The sequence below is a fragment of the Patagioenas fasciata genome, chromosome 13 (genome assembly GCF_037038585.1).
Source record: "Patagioenas fasciata isolate bPatFas1 chromosome 13, bPatFas1.hap1, whole genome shotgun sequence".
In the NCBI taxonomy this organism is placed as follows: domain Eukaryota; kingdom Metazoa; phylum Chordata; class Aves; order Columbiformes; family Columbidae; genus Patagioenas; species Patagioenas fasciata.
In genome coordinates this window covers 18,099,220-18,120,061 of record NC_092532.1, presented here as the reverse complement: position 1 = coordinate 18,120,061, position 20,842 = coordinate 18,099,220, and the positions used below count along the sequence as shown (strand labels likewise).

Below are 20,842 nucleotides of genomic sequence, written 5' to 3'. Positions count from 1 at the left end.
TCTGAAGCCAAATCCAGAGACCTGTTTGCTTTGATGCTTTTCTGTCCTGCAAGCTATCCCAGTGGCCTTACTCAAGAGAAGGGGAGCATGAGGAACCTTCTCTTCTTCACCTAGGAGGAAAGGTGAGCACATGCCTTCTGAGAGGCAACACCAGTGCTTTCCTGGCTGGTGAGTGCAGGGACTCTGAGCTTGCTTCAAGGCCCATCAGTGATTTCCCTGAAACAATGTACCCTCAGGAGTGGAAAAACTGTAATGAAATATTCTTTGTCTAGAGAATGTTTTATTGCTTGCTGCCTGAAAATATCCCCTAATGTGAAACTTATCTGTTAAGTGTGCTGTTTTCACGTCTATTTACTTCAGTTTTTACTCCTGTGAAAAGGAAGAGGGGAAGAAAAGTAGTAACATTAGGGATCTGGTGTCTGTCACTATTTGTTATGGAGGTTGTGTCTCCCAGGACATCATTTGCCCATCTGAACTGGTAAGGATCCTCAAAAGCTCAAAAAAACCTACCACAGCAGTGATGAATCTTTGCTGATGTACATCAGGTGTTTTGCTGCAGTTTAAAAGAGTCAAAACAAAATCAAATGCTTCAATCTTCAGCAGAGTTAACAGGTGTTCGTATCAGAGAGGTAGTGAAATATTGCCTCAGGTAGGGAAATAGTGCTGTGGAGTACCAGTAAATCAGAACTCTTCTTGTTCAGAGCTGACTGAACTTGCTTTCGGTACTTCAGCATATCTTTGTTTATAAATCTAAATGCTACTGTGTTGTATTGTACTTTGCAGTGTAATAAATTGTAACATTCAACATTAACTGGTCAGGCTTCAGTGATAACGAAAGTTCAGCAGGCTGGTGGCACTCTGATCAATATTGCCTTCTATTTATAGTATTGTTACAAATTGAAGTTTTATTTAAATTAGACAATGCTGAGAAGCTTACAGTAGATCAATAAACTAAAATACAGTAACGGATTTTAATTCATGGCTGATATGCTGCTACTCTTTTGTCACATGCATCCGTAATGTCCTCTAAACAAAATCACATTTACGTATATGGTAACAGACTGTTGCCTGGCAAAACTGCAAAACTGTTTTAAAGAAGAAAGACTGTGGCTGTGCAATAAGCAGGAAAGACTTTGGATAGGAGGCAAAAAGGCTAGATAGTTTCTGTTTGGTTGGGGATTTGCTGTTTGCTTGTTGGACTATTTTCCTTTTCAGTACATCAGTTTAACCTTCAGTATATATGTAGTGTATACCATATAGATAGTGCCAGTTCTCATATTCTGCTCTAATGTATTTGCACCAACGTGTCTCCAAGGACAACAGCACTGTTTTTCTTTGACTTCATGTGTGTTTTGTATGATTAGGTTTTAGTTCAATATGACACGTCTTGTTTTTAGAGGCAACTAGAGCCACCAGGTTTTGGCTTTCAATTGGTAATACAGTGATGTAACAAATATTGAACAATATGGTTAGTATTTTTCGTTGAATTAAAAAATGAGGTTATCTTGCGACTGTGAGAATTTTATTTCTGTTAGCTGTATCTAATCATTAGGTGATAGCTCATACGTGAGCCACCACCAATATCTGAACACTCAGCCTTGGGCATGTGCATCAGGTGAAGACAAAGGAATTCAAATGTTCCTCCTGACACAAGAGGACTCATCAAGAATCTCAACTATATATTAATCATCACAGTCAATTTGGCACAACCAACAGTCTCTCTAATGGTATCGAAAATAAACTTAGAATGACGGTGCCAGAAAAATCACTATAGAGCTTTAACAATGCCCCTGATTTGTTTCAAAAAGAGTTTTAAGATGAGTGATTAATAGGCAGATTTGCCATTAGACACTTATTTTTTAAACAAGGTCTAAATCCTCCTACAGAGAATTCAAGTTTGGTTCTTCCAACAGCAAGGATAGGTGCTTTAGAGCCAATCTGATCTCCTAACTGTTGCAGATAGAAGAAACTTGTGCAAAAAATGCCATAAACACTCTATGTCTAACAAGACTGATAAGATTATTTCCCCCAAAAAAGATCCAGCACTTCCTTTCCAACATAGTAATGCCAAAGGGCAAAGCCTGGGATAATCATCCCACTCCCAACATCTCCTGAACCTTCACATGTTCTGCTTGTTCACACACAGACATGGTGGTCCTGTGCACTTGTTATGGGGGCAGGAACACTTGATGCTCTTCTGTTTCTTCAGTCCAAACCTCACTTTGGATTCCAATGCTGCTTTTATTCCTTCCCACCAGATGTTTCAGACAAGACCAGAAGCAGACCAAAGAAATGAACTCTGATATTGAAAAGGCTGTGGCAGAAAGGCTTAAGGAGAAAACTGAGAGATTCATGAGAAAATAGAAAACAAAAGTTCTGGATTAAGTAAGTAAAACACATCTTCTCACTCAAGACTAAAGAAAACTGTTCTCTCTGTCCTTCCTGGAGATACACAAAGAATGGATGTTTGTGGCATGTGTTTGATGTGTGGGGATCATCCTGCTGGTGTCTGGATGTGGGAGATGAGAGAGGAACAGCAGCAGTGAGTGTCTTAAGGGGTGCGGGTGTGTTATAGGGGATTGTTGAGGTGCTGAAGTTGGTTTTCTCAGCACTGGTGATGCAGATGATCATTCCTGTGGAACATGTACACAATAACAAATCAGGGTGGGGATGAAGGGCTCTGAACATCCCCTCTAGTATGGAAGGGTCTGACCTTATGGGAAAGTAACAGCACAGCTGAATAATTTTCACTTTCTCCCAGTCTGCTGGTTCTTTTGTCCTCTGAGTTATCTTGTTCTCAGGGTCAGTATTCTTTGTGCACTGCCTGGTACTCGTGTCTCCTGAAGTTAAGTTTTCCTTTCCTTTTAGCCTTATGTTTCCCTACAAGTCTCTAACTTCTTTAAAAAATATTTTTATTTTTATTTTTCTCCCTTCTTTGCTGCCATCGGGCTGTTCCCCCTTCTTTTACTGACTGCTGCAGCTGCCTGCTTTCTCAGTGGGTGAAGTAACATCCACATCAAATAGAGAAGGAGGCAGAGCAGGCTTTTAACTTCAGCTCTGGGGCAGCTGCTTTCTAGCAGCAGGAAGCATCGTCATCTTGTTCTGTAAGAATTTCTGAGGCTGGCTTCCCCCAGATCAAAATGTAAAAGAAACTCTATCCACAGGTTATTTTTTATACATGTGTGTGTATATACATATATACACACACAACAATAATATATTTTCTTTCATCTGGCCTTCTCTCAGATAGTCTTCCTCCTCCATCTCAGCAGCAATGAGGATTTCCCTGAGAGACCCAAACCCACAGAGTGTAAAAACTGGGAAGATGTTATCTTTTGCCTTTTTCTGGTTTTTGTCATCATTCTCCATTTTGTTTTGATGACAGCGCCATAATCTAGAGAGAGAGTGAGACATGCAAACTGGCTGTACTCTGTCCCATTTGGCAGAGAATACTAAAATCATCTGAAATTAAAGTTCATAGTTTTAATAGCGTTTTTGAGACCTCATCTTGCATATTAGAACTTAGCCAGGTATTAGGTAATTTAGATAATAAATTATCTTCAAAGTGACCCATCATCTTAGTATTTATTTTTTTTTCTAGAGGATGTAAGGCATAAAAGCAAGCTTTGTAGTTTTATATCTGTCAGCATGTCACATAAATATCTCAGTAACTACTGATCTTATCACCATAAAACTTCCATTTATACAGTTAGACATGTCATGTTGGTCAGTTGCACAAAAAGTTAAGCACATGCAATATTAAACTCCAACCCATGCCAGCTCCATTAGCCCACATCTTGAAGTTCTCTCTGAACACTATTAGAGGAGAAGAGGGGGAGGAGCAGGAGGCAGCATACGGCGGATTCAGACAAGGACGGACTCATGTTGAAAATTACTGAAATGATGAAAGGGTTTGCAGAGGGATGTTTGGAGCCTTAGTGTTTTCCCAAAAATCAAAAGATCTGTTTCCCGTTTGATGAATGACTTTAATCGTTTTAATGACCTCATATAATTCATTTGATTGTATTGTTCATTTTTATTAGAACATTGGTCTAGCAGCATTTCGAGTTGCTCACCTTTGTGTGTCAGAGATGGACTCCAATCTCAACTTGACATCTTAACTCTTATGTTACTTTTGTAGCATTTTTATTTTAACAACAGTTAAATTCAGCAAATGCCCAAGTTACTTATTTTTTTTAGGACTGAGGCTGGTTTCTAACTCAGACTTGGCAGGAATGTGTCTCTAAAAAGCAGTGTAAGCAATTATTTATCTAGAGTAAAGTTTGTTCAGAGTAATAGTTTATAAATTGTGCAATCTATTAATTTGATTTATGTTTAAAAAATTCCCATGAATACTGCAATTAATACTGATCACTACTCTTAAACTCTACTGCAATTTGCGTTTTAGGCCCCAAAGGCTGAAGCAGTCTGTTTCTAGAAATATCTTGCATAGTAAGCTATGTGCAAATCCAGGCATTGCCAGGTTAGGTGTTGTTAAGGGACAGTTTTATAAGAACATGCTGAATTCTATTCTTATTTTGACCAAGTAATTAATTAATTTTGTATGTGGAGACTATAACAAAAAAATACTGAAAATATGTAACTGGCCCATTGTGAAACCTGGACACTGAATTGCTACTTGCATGTGGATACGAACTTCCACAAATACTTGAGCAAATTGCAGGTAAAATAAGCATTAAGTGCCACATACATATTTGTGCTTGGGCCAAATTATTCTGCTTTTGGAAAATGTGAAGAGAGTCACTAACTTTGCATCTTTATGCTTGTTTTTATAGTTGTGTGGATTCAGCAGAGTAGCACATTTACTCTAAGAAACACAGAGAACTTCTCTCATCTTTACAGAAATACAAGGCTGCATTTTTTTTTGCCAGCACTGATAGCAGAAAACCTCTCTTTTTATGTTGTTAATGGTACAAAATTGACTTTGCTATGGTATTCCCTATAGAACACAGTGCATTAAAAATAATAGTGTTTAAATTTGGGTGTGTTCAAGAATGTCACAATATGAAGGCTTAGTCCAGTATTCAGAAACAATGCTGAAAACATGTATGCTTTTTTAAAGCATGTAGTTTTCCTAATTTCTGTTGAATTGCTTTAGTGTAGTCTCCAATTTTTCACTTGGGAAGCTGTGTTTAATTTCAGGCTGGGTTGAGTGTGCTTGTCACAGAGTCCACCATTGGCAAGACCGGTCATTATAAAAATATTAGAGCCAACTTTGATTTGCCAGGATCCCAAATGAAGAGGAATCAAGGAGAATTTGAGTAGTGGCCTTTTTTCCTTCTCCTGAAGGAGACATTATCAACTCATTAGCTACAAGCCTGCATGGAGGCCCCAACTGTGACTCTTAAAGCAAGAAATACATTTCTTGTAGTTAAGATTGACTTTCAGCATGCCAGCTGTCCTTCTTTTGGAAGGATTTGCCTTATTTTTCAAGTAGAACACGTGCCATCTTGATTACCCAAACTCTTAATTCAATGCTGTTTAATGCTTTGTCTCCTCAAAATATCCTTTATATCCAGCTTTGATTGGTGGGTAGATGTACCAGTACTGATCAGCTTAATTACCAGTGTGAGGCAGCGCAATGCAGACATGAGGTAGGAGCACACCTTTCCCAGCATTCCGAGGTAATTAACCAAAAATTATTTCCCTGCCACCTGTCTAGCCTTGGAGAAAATCCAGTTTTCTTTCCAAGCTAAGAGAAGGGGGGAACAGAGCAGAATTTGGGTAACAGGATGGTTTATCCATGTATTTTCTGCTCTTTCCAGGGTCATCTTCAGTGGTCAGTACAGAGTATAAGGCTGCCACCCCCTTTCTCTTCCAGTTCCCAGTGTGGTATCTGCAGCAAAAAAACTGTGAAGAATCAAGGTGAGCCATACAGGAATCCATGAGGTGTGATCTTCCAAGGTTTGTGAAGACTGGAATGCTGAATATACCTTTGGATGCATTAAGTACGAACACTGACAAAGTTTGGATTAACTGTGGCTTGGCTAAAATTCCTCATTTTCTCTTGGTTGTTCAAAGTTTAAACTCAATCCAGCAGCATATTAAAAACTTAAATTTTCTGTGTGTTCAGTGCTTAGAGGAAATGTGCTATAATTCTTACCATGCCTAGGTGAAAACATATATAGTCTATTTACATTCATTATACACAGCAAATTAAATATAAAATATCTCACTTCTCAGTGCTTGCATTGATATAGTGTTCAAAACCAAAAGCAACAATATAAAACAACGAAAAAATATAACATGGATAAAACAATGTTGCTTTTTATATTTTAAAAAATAATTTTGTTTCCTATATTATACTGAAAAAGCATATCAATTTATAAAGTGATGATAGAGATTCTGGAATAACTTCAGAGTTCCGATGGCATTCTACATACATAGATAGTAAACCATGCGAGCTAACGGGTATATTCATCCATCCATGAAGACGACATCTACAGTTAAAGCATCCCAGCTGATCTAAAAGTATTTTTCTACGACACTGACACGCCTTACGGTTTCAAGTAGTCTTTAACGGATTTTGATTCACTGAAGGTTGTACAAACCAAATAACTTTGCCGTTATACTAAAGTCAATTCTCATGTCATGTTTCCAGAAAACAACTCATGTTTGAGACAAGTTCAATTATCTGTGGTTAGATTTTTTTATTTTTTATGCTGGAATAGTTATTCTGCCATAACTCAGGAATAGCTAATGGAATTTCATTCAAGCCTCGTTTAAAAAACAAACCCCACAATTTTGGCAGGATACAAGCGGGAAGAAATTTAGTTCACAAGATATATTTTATCCTGGCCTGTAAGAGAACAGTTGGTGGAAAATGGTTTCCCCTGTAACCTGTTAGAAACTTTAACTATCTGTCAGTGATTGCTACGAATGTGGTGCATGACATGTCATGAGACTTCACATAAATAAAAAGGGAAAAGCATCCTGTTCAGGACTGCCTCTAAGGGAGGGTTGGGAAGAGATGTATGATGAGGAGCAGAGAGGGGGTTTATGCTCAAAACTTCTTGGACTGAACCTGTGGAGCCCTGGCTGGGGTACTGAGACCTTCTGCAGTAGCTGGATTGCATTTATTACCTTATCTACCCTGAACTGAACATAACAAGGAAGGTTAAAAGTTTATTGTCAGTGCTCAAGCGCTTATGGGCTCATTGTTCAGAATTGTGCTTGTTGTAACCGTGACACTACGATACAAACAGAACCTACCAAAACTGAAATTTAAAGTTGTTGAAAAATTTTTAAAAAGTGTGCATAGACTATAAAAATGTATACAAGTGGAAGTAAGGTGTCTGCAGCTTATTACTTTACTGACAGATACAACGATGTTTTCGCTATGGGAAATCTGGTTATATGTGAATTAGTGACTCTTGTCCCTGTTCCTTTAATGCTTTTTAGTCCGGTGAAATTTCTTAGAAATTTTGGAAGTGCAAGGGAAGGAACTGGGTAAAACGATCTCCCACTCATGCCATTTAATTGCCAACTGTCTGTGGTGGGCATGGGTGGTGGGCACCCTGAGGGGTCCAAGGCAGAAGCCTGGACCTCAGAGTGATTTTACTGATTTGACTCACCTCCCATCTTAAGCATAAAAGGAAACCAATAGAATCTCTTTCATTGGGCTGAGCCGTGTGTAGTGTGTAGTGCCAGAAAAGCTGCTGGAGCTTTGAAAAATCCTCAGAAATAAGAATGTATTTTGTAACACTCTCAGTTCTTCAGTGATATTTATTTAAATATGCTACTTGAATTACTATCCATTTTTAGTTAAAATGACCATTGAGATCATTAATCATGATAAAAGCATTAATTAAATAAATATCTGATTCGCTGATTTTTCATGTTCACTACTCTACAAGCATGTGGATTAGATGGAAGAAAAAAGGCATTTTTATTCCTGTGTTGTCTGAATATTTTTTGCTCTTCTGTTTGTTTGTTTATCTGGCTCTTGTCCTGTGTCTAACTCTGAGGTGTTTAGTACTGCGATATTGAAAAAATAAGCTCAGAGATTTTTAGTTAGCTTTTTGTCTTTTCTGAGTGCATTTTCTGACCCAGATGCAAGTTAAAAGCATGAACTTCTGGATTAGATAAATAGTCAGTTTGAGTTGTTCTTTACCAAGCGATCTTTTTCTTTTTTTGTTCTGTTTCATAACTGTACTGGAGTATTTACATCTGGGATTCTATGTCTTTGTTTCAGTGCCTGTAATAAAGAAAACTTATATTTATTCAAGATTCTTGATGCAAATACATTGAAAGGAAGTTAGGTTTTTTTCCCTGTGGGAATTTATACTTTAATTCTTTGACTCATTCTTTCAGAGTGAGAAAGAGAGACAGTGTTATATAATGAAGTAGTTCATGATACAATTAATCTGATGTAGGAAAACAGTAACATGGTATTCTGGATTTAAATAACATAAACTGATCAAGGGGGACATCAGCATTAAATACTCAATAGGATTGATGTAACAAATACAAGATGGCCACTGCAGTTACATTGAAATATTCTGTCACCCACTGACACATGCTAGGAAATTTGTTGATGGACTAAACATTTTTATAGTCTTTCCACTATTTCTTTAAGCCATCAGCTTTTAATTTTCTCTTTCTAGTTAATATACTTGTGTATAATTTAAACAGAAAACGGTTCTGTTTCATCATAAAAGATTTGTCTGTTACTTTTGGTGTGTAAATCAAGTGGACAGCAAAACATTCTTGAACTTGTTTTTTGAGGCATTTGTTGACAACAACAGGAAAAGAGATCACAGAGACCGCCAATAAGTGTGGACATCAATTATTTTTTAATTGTATAGGAGTACAGTACACTAATTAAAACTAGTATATCTTGCAATGCCAAAGGCAAAATTAATTATTAATTTTTATTAATATTCAGAAGTAGCACAAGGAATACATTTAAAAAGATTTTGTGGCTGTGACTGAGATCTTGTTTTGCTTTATATTTTAGCAAAAATAGTATGTTAGCTAAATTTGAGTAGTTAAATATGCACTGAAGAGATTAAATGTATTGAACAAGAATGTTCTCTTTAGACTAGTTATCCAGTGAGAGAATATAAAAGGTAGGAAAAATTCTTTAAAGATCCCAGTGCTCTGTTTTAACTGGTTTACCTGACAAGTGTAAATATGCGTGTTATCCTGCTGTTGTTACCGTGGATACTTTAATTATCTGGTTGGGTATTTTAGTTATATCTCACATTCAGTAGAATAATCTACTTTCAACTTCTTCTAGGGTCCAGCTCATCAAATTAGATGTGTCCTGCACTGATTTGATAAACCTGATGTGCTTCTGGACAAAGATATTCCTCTATCTGAGAGCAAGTTCTTTATTTATTTCCCCCACATTTAGACTTCAATCTAGTGTAGATAACTCATTTGGGAGCTGCCAATCTGGTGCAGAAGCCTATCAGAAAGGAAGTTTTTGTATGAAAAAAGATGATCTTTCACCACTGTTATTGACAACACGTTAATGGGCTCTTTATGCATCAGTTCAGCAAAGAAAGTTATAGAATGCAAGATTTTAATTTTTGAAATTCACAATATATTTTTTTTAAATTTCTGAAGTCATCTGTGCTTAGGTTAATTGAAATGAGCATGGGAATAGCATGACAGAAAACAAAAAAAAGATGGCTCTTATGAAACCATAAAGTGGTTTGTAAAAAGATAGCTTGTGTCTGTTTGTCTGAATGTTCTCTCCCATTGTAATAGAAACGGTGCATTAGAAATCTTATCAGAGTAGTTGCATGCTGTTGTGAGTTTTTTCTAGGCCAACGAGTTTCAATCCACTTGGTCATTTAATATTAGAGAGGCAAAATTTTAGATATATATATTTTTTTAAACTGAACCTTGAGAGGTTTCCCTGTCTGTAATCCTTCCATAGAAACATTATGGGTTCTACATCTCACCTGTTAGTGATCTTAATCATAGCAATCCCTGTAGTCATTCATATACTTCATAGAAATACGGACATTGGCGGCTGTACTTCAGTGTTTGCTTAGCTAAAATTTAAGTTAGATATCTTGCATATCCATACCTACTTTAGCAGTATAGAGCAGTAATTCAGAGTTTTTCACTTTATTCTAGCATCTTAAGCTCCTTTTTATAAAAATAATTTTGCCTTGGAAATTAATTTGTGTACGTTTGATTTTTACAAACAGCCAGAGCTTGCTTTTTATTTTGTTACCACCAAAAAAAATTAGTTTTCTGATGTTTCATTTGTGTGTCTCATGTAAATGTAGATGCTGTTCTCATCTTCTTCTCAAAGAAAAGCAAATGCCTTAGAAAAGTCAAATTGTGTTTTGCTCTTGAGTTGTAATTTTGTTAACAGAAGTAAGGAGTGGTGATAATGTTCAGCTATAGTTTAGCATCACACCTGTATTGCCCATGAATTCCTACCTTTTCGGTGCTCTGTCCAAGGCTTGGAAAATGGGACAAGAATCAGAATGTTTCTGGTTCCCTTATATCTCTCTGCTTGTGTACTTGTACACATATCACAGAGTAGTGAAGAGGAGGAGCCACTGATTCACTTTGCTGTCTCCGAGAGCAATCTGCATATGTGGGAAGAGTAGGCTCTTGCAGGCAAACACTGTTCTTCATTCTACTTTGAAGTACTCGCCTTTCAAGCTTGTCAGTAAAAACTGACAAAATACAACTCACTTCTAAAAAGATAAATAAAAAGTTTTCAAAAAGTTACCTATTGCAATTCTGGAAAAAACAGATCTCAGAGATTCTCTTGGTAATTCCTCTGTTCACTGTCCTGAATGTGCTGCTTTCTCAAGTGAGTGCTGTGTGTTGTCCAGGAAAACCAGAGAGCACCTTACGGAATAACATCAAAGGGAGGCTCTTGACAAAGACAGGCAATTTAGATGCTCAGTTCTGGAAATGTATTGACTGAAGATGAAAGCTCTTTGGGGAAGAGACTTTGTCTTCTATTTATATAGAACCTTGCATAATTTAACAAATGTTGGGGACACTATTAATCTCATCCAACTTTAGATGTCTACAGTGTAGCTGTCAATCTTAAGAGAAGATCAATTGCACTCTTAAAGTGCCTGTTTCTCTCCACTGACTATAAAGGGAGCCCTCACAAGTAGCTTAGGTGCAGATAGCTTCATCTATATTTGGGCAGATGAATCCTGGCAAAATAATAGCAGTTGATATTTCAAGAAAATCCCAGGGAATGTACCTTGGTCTTAATCTAACTAAGAAAAAGAATGGCCACTGTTGTTCTTGGTTGGTGTGGCATTCCAAAGTGAAGTGCTGGGGATTGGTAGCATATCCATAACAGCATCAATCCCTTTATAGCTTCTTGAAACATTAGTTCAGAATAAAAATATGAAGTCATTTGCTTGCTCAGAGCAAAAGAATAAAGCTGAACACCTCAGTTGTCAATGTTATAATAGCAGTTCAATAGGAAATGCTATCTCCAATTGAAAAGACAAACCAGTATAATTAAAATCCTTATGAGAATGACAACAAAAAATATCCTATACTGCTGTTGCTGAATCCTCTGGATCATCTGATACTCTTTTTTGACATCTCAGAAACTGTTTACTGGTATTTTTCAGAGTGAAAATGTTGTTTTGAAATATGAAAGAACATCATGTTCTTATAAAGCAGTGCCAGTGTCTTATTAGTGGCAAGTCACTATGCTTAAAATGTTGGCCATGAAGAGTCTATATACACAGTGAATCAGCCATCTGTTCAGTCCTTGAATAAGAGTGTTTTAGGCAGCATATATGGACTGATAGTACTGTTTCATACAGTGGGCATAAAATTCATGGCTGCAGCTGACCTCTATTAGAACGTAACCCATTCAAGATAAATATGTGACAAGCTATTTCCAAAGCTGCTTTAATTGCTGTATGGGAAAGTAATACAAGAACATCTGGAAGAGCATCATATGGTAGATATATGGACCTGTGCTTAACTGAATTATTATAATCGCAATAAATGTTGAGCAATATTCCAGGCAGCTGGTTTTGTCTTGCTCACCTCTAAAGGAAACTGTAGGAGGAGAGACATAAAAACGCGTATGTGAGAAACTGGGAAAAATTAGCAATCTATGAGGCTAAAGAGATTAAGTATTAGTTGTCATGGGGTGCATGCATGCCAAAATAACCAAGTCTAGATTTAGACTTACAAAATATGTATCTTGCCAATTTCCCTAAAAGCTGTGTGGTGATGGAACTTCAGAAAGACCATAAGAATGAATACTTTATTGTTAAATCTTTAAGTCTAAATTATGCGTATCTGAGGAAAAAAAAAAAAAAGTTGTATCACAGAATACTAGGTATATGTAGAATGTACTAAACCTCCACAGAATCACAGAATCGACTGGGCTGGAAAAGACCTCAGAGATCATCAAGTCCAACCCTTGGTCCAACTCCAGTCTGTTGACTAGATCACAGCACTAAGTGCCATGTCCAATCTCAGTTTAAAAACCTCCAGGGATGGTGAATTCACCACCTCCCTGGGCAGCCATTCCAATGCCTGACCACTCTCTCTGCAAAGAATTTATTTCTAATATCCAGCCTAAATTTCCCCTGGCAGAGTTGAAGCCCATGCCCCCCTGTCCTATTGAGAGGAGATCTTGAGATCATCAGCCGCTTCAAACAGCTCTAAAATACCCTATTTGTTCTAAAAACCAAAGTCAGCATGTTTAGGTTTTGAGGAATTCTAATACTGCCTGTCTTGAACAGTTCTGTAAAGACTATGCTTGTGTTGGAAAGCACATCAGAAATGTACAAGCTGTCCTTTCCAACTCCTACTGGATTTTGTTTGTTCTAAGATGTATTTATTGTGCCATCCAAGTGGGATGATCTCTTGACAACTGATTAATGTGAGGATAAGTATCAGTCCTGGTTAGACGGGATTTTCTTCAGAAATGCTATTTGCTCAGGGAAGAAGTCAAAATAGAAAGAAAAGGAAAATGTTCTAGAGGGCTTAAGATCAAATCTGCCTTTGGTACAGATGTGACTGTGTCAAGTTTTTATTCATGCTCTCTGCTTTTGGTTGCTTTCAGATTCCTTCTACCAAAGGGTGCTGGCAGTCTTTCCTATCTGCAATATGAGGGAGTATTGCTGTGTTTAAACTACTTATAAATGTCAAGTTAAAAATGGAAAAAAAATAAGATAAAAAAAAAGAAAAATAATCTCTGTCTCACACTCGTGGACAACCTTCTCATGAACTACATGATTCTTCCTGACTTTAAAGTGAAATTTAACTTTTAAAATGTGTCATATGAATACTGCTTCAACAGACCCTTCCTCTAGATGTATGTGCACCTGCATAACTAACTGCTTGTTTTATCAAAGAAAAATCTTTTTAAACTAGTTTATATTCCTGTTTAAATGCCGATACAAACTAACTAAAGTAGGTAAGATGGATTATATCCATTCTCTGCATCTTCTGCACAGATATGTATAGGCAGTTGCATTGAAGCAACCCAGGAATTAGTTAACAGCATAGTCATAGAGACAGGATGAAGAACCAGCTTGACTATCAGGTTGTGCCTGCATAGCTGGCATGCACATTTACATACAGAAAATGAACACACTCGTTTGGGAATCACAGAAAAACTGAGTCAAATGTCATTTTACAGATTATACTCCAGAGCAGAAATGCCACTTTAATTGAAGGCAACCAGTGAAATGAATTCTGTATTTTCAAGAGACATCATGGTATGCAAAGGTTATGAACAAAGCAGTAACAGCTACAATGAGCCACCAGAAGTAATAGCAAAAACTGTCTTCTATAGCATATGCACAGTTCAGGCCTTTTCTTCACACCTCAGAATGCTACAAGAATATCCATCAAACTCAATCTGTTGCTCTGCCAGTGGAGATGCATTTCAAATGAGAGAGTGCAGACAGTTACCTGGGAAGATCATCCCTTCTGTTAACAGCTGAGGTCCATGGGTAGCTCTGATGTAAAGTTCTTGTTTTCTCTTGAGCTGTTCATCAACCAGCTACGGCTTCAAGTGGGGGGCTCTGTGTTGTAATAATGATTTCTGATGAGCTCTTCCTTTTAAAATACCTATGAATTTGGATAGCTGTCTTCTAAATTTATAATCAGTGTATGTCTCCCTAATTTACGTTATTAAAAACTGAGCTGTGCAGAAAAGCTAGATGATGTCTGAATTTGTATTATGGATATACCAAATATTTATTTTTCCTTCATTTCCTCTTTTACATCTCAACCATGGTGAATGGCTCCTACCTATGTATGTGAGTGCCAAGAGGCCTTGCTCAGCAAGCAATCCATCTGCAATGCATATTCTGTACTGTTCATTTTACTTATAGTATCTCAGAACACAGTATGTCTATGCATGAGATAGACAGCACATCACAGTTAAGTCTGGGTTTCTTGCCCCCCTGCAGGGTTGTCTGTCTTTTTTATTGACTGTGTTACTAAATATCAACAGCCGATGCTTGAGAATTTCTCAATGTGATTTCAGATTCTATCGTTATCTGGGTGTGGGCAAAATGTACCAGCAGATCTTTTAGTGACAAATTCAAGATGTTGTTAGAACAGTGTCTTAATTCTATTCCAACGTAAATAGAATTCTGTACATAGTGGTGATATTGAAAAATCTCTTAATTCCTTTTGTTTCTGATAATATGCAAACTCTACACACATTGTCACTAGAAATGGCATATGCTATATTTTGAGTTAGCAAAAATGTGTCTCCTATCTATGCACCTGTTTTTGTACTGTTAATCATGGGGTTTTTATCTTAGTTTATTCTTATGTGAGACTGCTTCTTTCAGATTGCTTAAATTTATTTTTATGAGTAATTTTTAGATACTGGTGAGGCTTTGTTTATTGCACAGTGAGAAAGTTGAGTGTTGAGGAATTTGACATTTTTCAGGTTTTGTAATTCAATGATTGATTTAATTTTTAAGTAAGACTTCACGCTATTATCAAGAAGTCTAAAACTATTACATTGAACTTCCATGGCAAACAGTAAATTTGTACTCTCTCAAACTTTGGAAGCACCTAAATCATTGAGACTGTGTCCTCTCATTGTCATCTTAATCAAGAGGAAATTCCAGTCTACAATAGTAAACTAAAAAGCAGATTGTTAGAACAATTAGCATTCCACTGAACAAATGAAAGAGCTCTACCTCATTATTGTTTGCCTGCGAAGTAGAGCTCTCAACTCATAATTTACTTAAAAGTCTTCAGATTTAAGCAAAACATCTGATGTTTTCATGAGCAACAGAACAAATGAAGTCTGGCCTCCCAGGCATTCATCCTTTGTCTTCTCTGTTAGTCACACCATGACTGCACAAGAGATGACAATGCTGTGAGTAGATGGGAATTGCACAAGTGCTGACTGACCAGCTCTCCTGCTAAATGGAAGGTAGCACTGTATCTGTCTTTTCTACATATAGTCACATTGGCTGGAATATGCCATTACTGAAGAAGTGCTCCTGTTGCAAGACCAAATCATACAACCTGAATATATATTCTGCCTGGTCATTCTGATCCAAACTTTGTCTGCTTATTGTGCTACAGCTGCAGCTTTTGGTCCAAGAAGGGTAACCGTGAAACATAAGATGAGGGGCACTAGTTCTCTGCATGTTTACCACATAGTAAGACTTGACCAGAGGAAGATTACTGATACTTTCTACTCTTCCCTCATCCTGTGACTTCTCTATTTCTGCAGTTACACTCACCAGTTGCCTGTCCTAATTTCCACTGTATAAGATGACTTTGACTGAAAAGTATTGTTTCTTTTGTGAAAAACTATTGGCTTGCAGTGAGATGTGCTGATGTCCCTCTTGCCAGGAGCAGGAAATAATTAGGTGGCCTTGCTCTTCAGCTTTCAGGGAGAAAGGGAATGATGGAGCTAAGAACTTTGAAAAAGGTGGTGTGAAACACAGAAATGCTTGGCTTCAGTATGAAAACTTATTATTTTCAAAGATCAACAAACTGCCTTGCCCTTGCAGAAACTAGTGAACTTATTGGAGGCTTTTTCTTTGCATTCAATGGGTTTTGGACCAGCCCCTACTTAAAAAACAAATAAATAAATAAAAACAACAACAACAAATAAATGCAAGTCGCAGCAGTGTAGTAGTTATGTGCACACAATCAGGGCCTCAGCCACATGGACTCTTGCAAGAGAAAACACCTGAGGTTTCATCTTATTAGAAGGATTTCTGGACCAAGCATTAGCTCCTACATCACAGGACACCTACCTGAAATTCTATTACTTCACATCACAAGAACATTAAGGCCAGCCAAAAGACACAAGTGTTGCTTTGTCTGCAGTGCTGTGTTAGGGGGTAGTAAATGTGTAAATTGGGTGGAAACCCATTAAATTACTGTCTTAAAATTGTTTTAATAGTGTTAATATCACAGCAAAGATATGAATTTACAGTCCATCTTCTTCACAACCAGTTATCAAAATGGTAAAGGCAAAAATAGTGCAGATATGACCAAGGGATTTTGTTGTTTAGTATGTTAGGATAATATAGGTGCAACGCTTTTTTACAGATTCCGGCAAGAACAGGGAGGAAGTATCTACCTAAATTTAAGAAAAACTGAAGTAGCTGAAGGCAAACCACTTTAACTGACAATGAGGAACCAAGTGCCTTCTCATAGCTTTGTGAGAAGGAAAAAGAGGACCTCCAATTCGAAGATTAGTGACAAATTTGTGTGAGCTGGCAATTATTTGAAAATGAAATTTATTGAACTTGAAATACAGCGTTCACCCCTGAATGAATATCTCCTTTTGTAAGGTTGCAAGATTTTGCTCATGGACTTTCTTACTGTTATTGTCTCGTTCAAATGTATGTACCCTGAAGGCCAAAATCCATATTACTGAGTCATTATGGAATATAGACTTTGTCTCCATGTGCTTCTACACTTAACATTGCTCAACAAATGATACCTATGTGGTAATTTTCAAATGAGCGACTGAGAAAAGATAGAAAGAGGAGAAAGCTACAACTGGTGGGCTGTCGTAGTCATGACCTGCAGGAACTAAGGTGAAAATAGTGCTTTGTATATTCCAACACGGATGTGTGTACCAGTAGGGTTTTTTTGTTCGTGTCATTCTCTAAGTTGATATGGATAGCAATAGGAACTTGCAGTCTTAGGGATTGTATGTACTTAAACACTTTGCCAACAGTTTTTACGTGTGTTTTTTAAATCTGTTAGGGAAAAATGTGATTAGGAAAAAGCAAATTTTCTCACATGGTGAATTTTTGTTAAGCCTAAAGGTTAGGTTCAAGCTTTCTCAGCATATTGGTGCGAGGAATTACCCATTAATTAAATAACATGAGTCATATTCTACCATTGATTTTTTAAATATATTTCTTGCTGTTTGATTTTAATTAATGGGACTTCTCTACATAGAGGATTCAAGAAAAGGTCCAGTGTTTAGAATCAGAACTATAAAGTAAAACATGAATATGCTAGTGGGGTTTGCTAATTGCAGTAACGATTGCCATCAGAGCCTCCTACACTGTCTGCTCAGGCAAGATTGCCATATGTCACAGGAAGCCTTGCCTGAGTGAGGACAATCAACCCCAGAGTTGATTCACTGTTACTGAAATGAAACACAGCATGCTTTTAATGTATTTGGAGAGTATAAAAAACTTGAAGCTAAGACGAAGTTGTGTTTGTTCCAAATTCAACCTAGATTTTAATCAATAGGGTTTGCATTTTCATGGAAGACTGCAGCTGCAAACACCTGGAATGTTTAAAAGAAGGCTGTGATTCAACATGCTCCTGCTCACGGGCTTGGTGCACTAAGCTTTTCTGATTGCTGACTACCGAGGCAGGTGGGTTGTGTTTAACGTAACATCTGCAGCCCTTGATCAAAAGCAGGGCTGTACTGTGCTACATGTAATTTCGATGTAACATAAGACAGTGTCCTCTCCAAAGATCACACTGTCTAAAATAGCATTGGTGCAGAGTATTTTTCTATGTGTGGAGGCTTCCACATAATACAGAACCGTGCAGTATAATTCTTTTCATAACTCAATGAAACTTAGCAGCTCAGAGAAAGCACTTTCAGTGCTCAAGAGTCAGGAAAGAAAAATCAGATTGGCAGGGTAAAGAGCAGGCATAACCAACATACAATACTTAAAATTATATACTTGAAAGGAAGCTCAGTGCTGCTGCTTTGGTTATTTTATTATATCCTTCTCCCCCACTCTGCAGTCCTTTTTCTGGGTATACAGAGCAGTTTTCCTTAATGGAAAACAAGAACAGTATGTTTTGTGGGGTCAAGAGGTCATGGAGACCAAAACCAGAGATGTCATCTCCCATAAAAAGGTGATAAACCCTGACTTACTCCTTAACTGGCTCATGGTATATGCAAGGAACAAGCTCCACTCTGCCAGCCTGTGGGACCAGTCGTTTAGCTTACTTTGACCTTCAGTCTTGGAAAGGATCAGATTTGCTGGGCTATAATTGGCACAGTTCCTGTTAAATGTTTTGCAGGATTGAGCCCTAGTTGAAGAATTATGCTTTCCAGAATTAAACAGATACATTTGCCTTAAATAGATATTGTTAACATTTGCTGCAGCATCAGGTTCTTAATAAACTGGGGGACATATAAACTGTGGTGCAGCTTCCGTGATTGTCAGTTTCTAATGATTTTCCAAGGAAACTGTGCATTCTGCTGAAAGTCAGTAGCTTCTCTTTCCAAAGCTTGGTTCACTCTGCCTCTGCGCGCTGCAAACGTGTACGTTACAAGCTGTGAATACAGTTGCTTCCAGCCACTGTCACAGCATACTACCCATATATTTCTGCAAATTCTCAGTATATTTGGGGACAGCTTGCACCACAAAAGCATCCCACTGTATCAGGATATCTTAGATGTTTGATTTTCTCTGGTATGGCATCATACAATATAGCCACCATATAAGGCAGAAACAACAATTAAAGTTGATATTATCAATTTAAATATAAATGATTTTACTAAGATTTTCTTTGAAAATGTAACATGACTGAAAACCAGTCATCATTTTAAATAACTTTTGAAGCTAACAGTAATGCGTGTTGTGTGTGTTTATGCATGTGTGTGCAAGGGTCTTTTGTAATGCTTGGAGGTTGCTGAGCTGACACCCCAAATCAGGGAGCATTGTTTTTCAAACTAATTTTTATTGTCATCCAGTTTATTCTTTTCCTTATGCTATGTGCCCCTCATATCAATTTTAGACTAAAATACCACAAAAACAAAAAAGGTAATGGCACTTTCCACAGTATTTCAAAAGGTTTTTAAGTGGAAAAAGGTATTTAGTATTTTTAATAAGCATCTTCAATACTATTGAGTTGGTTTCTTTGTTCATATCACAAGATTAATTATGCTGTCAAGCACTTTCAAGGCCTGCTTAACAAAGATTCAGTGATATAATGGTTTGCTTCGCATTGCCTTTTTTCTGCATAGCAATCACAATCAGCATTAGACAATTTAAAACCCTTTCACAAGCCGGAAGTTCTGAAGAGCCTTTTAATCAACAAAAGTAATTTTGCAAACAACTAGATACAGCGTTTTTCATATTAAATAACTTGTGTTAAACTCTGCTATGTGCTTGAATATCTGGTTCTGGTAATGGATTATTCGGATTTGTAAGAGACTAAAAGTGGGGAACACAATTAGAACAACATGCAGTTTACACCCCATGAAAATCGTAATCTCATATCATTCTCTAGCTTAATATAAGCATGGTATTAGTACTTCACTGCAGTTTCATATATTTTAGTTTTCCCTTAATATGCTGTTCTTGTATAACCACTTAAAATATTTTTGAAAAAATGCCTGGAAATTTACTTCTTGTTTTTATAAGGAAAACAACTGTTTCTGTAGGACAGGTTAGAAAACAAATCATAATACACAACCAGATTCTGAAATTCAATTTAAAATAGGAAACCCTGTTTAGAAACTTGCCTCCTAACATCATCATGCTTTACACAGTGATTTTATTGCCGTATAGCACGGCAAGAAATCCCACTTGATTTAAAAACACTGTTTGATGGAGAGATTGTAAAAGCAAAAACACACTGATGACTCTTTTTTTTTTTATCAAGCACATTTATAAATGAAACCAACCTGTTAACGACACCTTTAAAACACTTTTTTTTTTTTTTCCTAAACTGCTAGAAGCATTAATTTGTACCATTGCTGCATGTGGTAATTAGCAACTTGAGTGGTGATTTTCTCTGCCCTAAACCTTTCGTGTTTGACACTATTCCAACCCGGGAGAGGAGTGACCCTGGGATACAGTGCTACAGGACAAGTGGAGCAAATCCTGTCACAAGAAATAACAGGGTCAGAAGACATTGCTAATGAAGTCATAGCAACTGGTTTAAAGAGCCAATCAGAGAAGGCAACAATCTGTAAATGAGGATATAATTAGCAGAAAAAATAACATGCTTTGGTTGGATTCTAGGGGAGCCAGTAATGAAGGCAATGACTGGATACTGAGAGAGATTCCAAAAGATTAGAGCAAACATTGTGCAACAAAGAATACCTAATTAGCAAAAAAGCGAATATGCCTTAATTAGAAGGAAAATATGTGATTGAAAGACATGGAGTAGGCTTTTAATATGAATACAATAATGAATGTTAGCCCAAATCTCCATGATGAAGAAAAGTCCTATCTGCACTATTTTTGCCTTTACCATTTTGATAAATGGTTGTGAAGAAGATGGACTGTAAATTCCTATTTTTGCTGTGGCATTAACACTGTTAAAACAAACAATTTTAAGACAGTAATTTAATAGGTTTCCACCCAATTTACACATTTGCTATCCCCTAACACAGCACTGCAGACAAAGCAACACTTGTGTC

General features: G+C 37.1%; 1 long non-coding RNA gene across 2 annotated transcripts in view; it reads left to right on the top strand.

The window, feature by feature from the left end:
• Positions 1-20,842, top strand: part of LOC139829058 (uncharacterized) — a 147,126-nt gene that overhangs the window by 90,129 nt on the left and 36,155 nt on the right. For both annotated transcript variants that reach the window (XR_011741278.1, XR_011741277.1), the window contains exons 8-9: positions 2,259-2,385; positions 5,787-5,886. This is a non-coding gene — a long non-coding RNA (uncharacterized lncRNA). The remainder of the gene's footprint in view (positions 1-2,258; positions 2,386-5,786; positions 5,887-20,842) is intronic.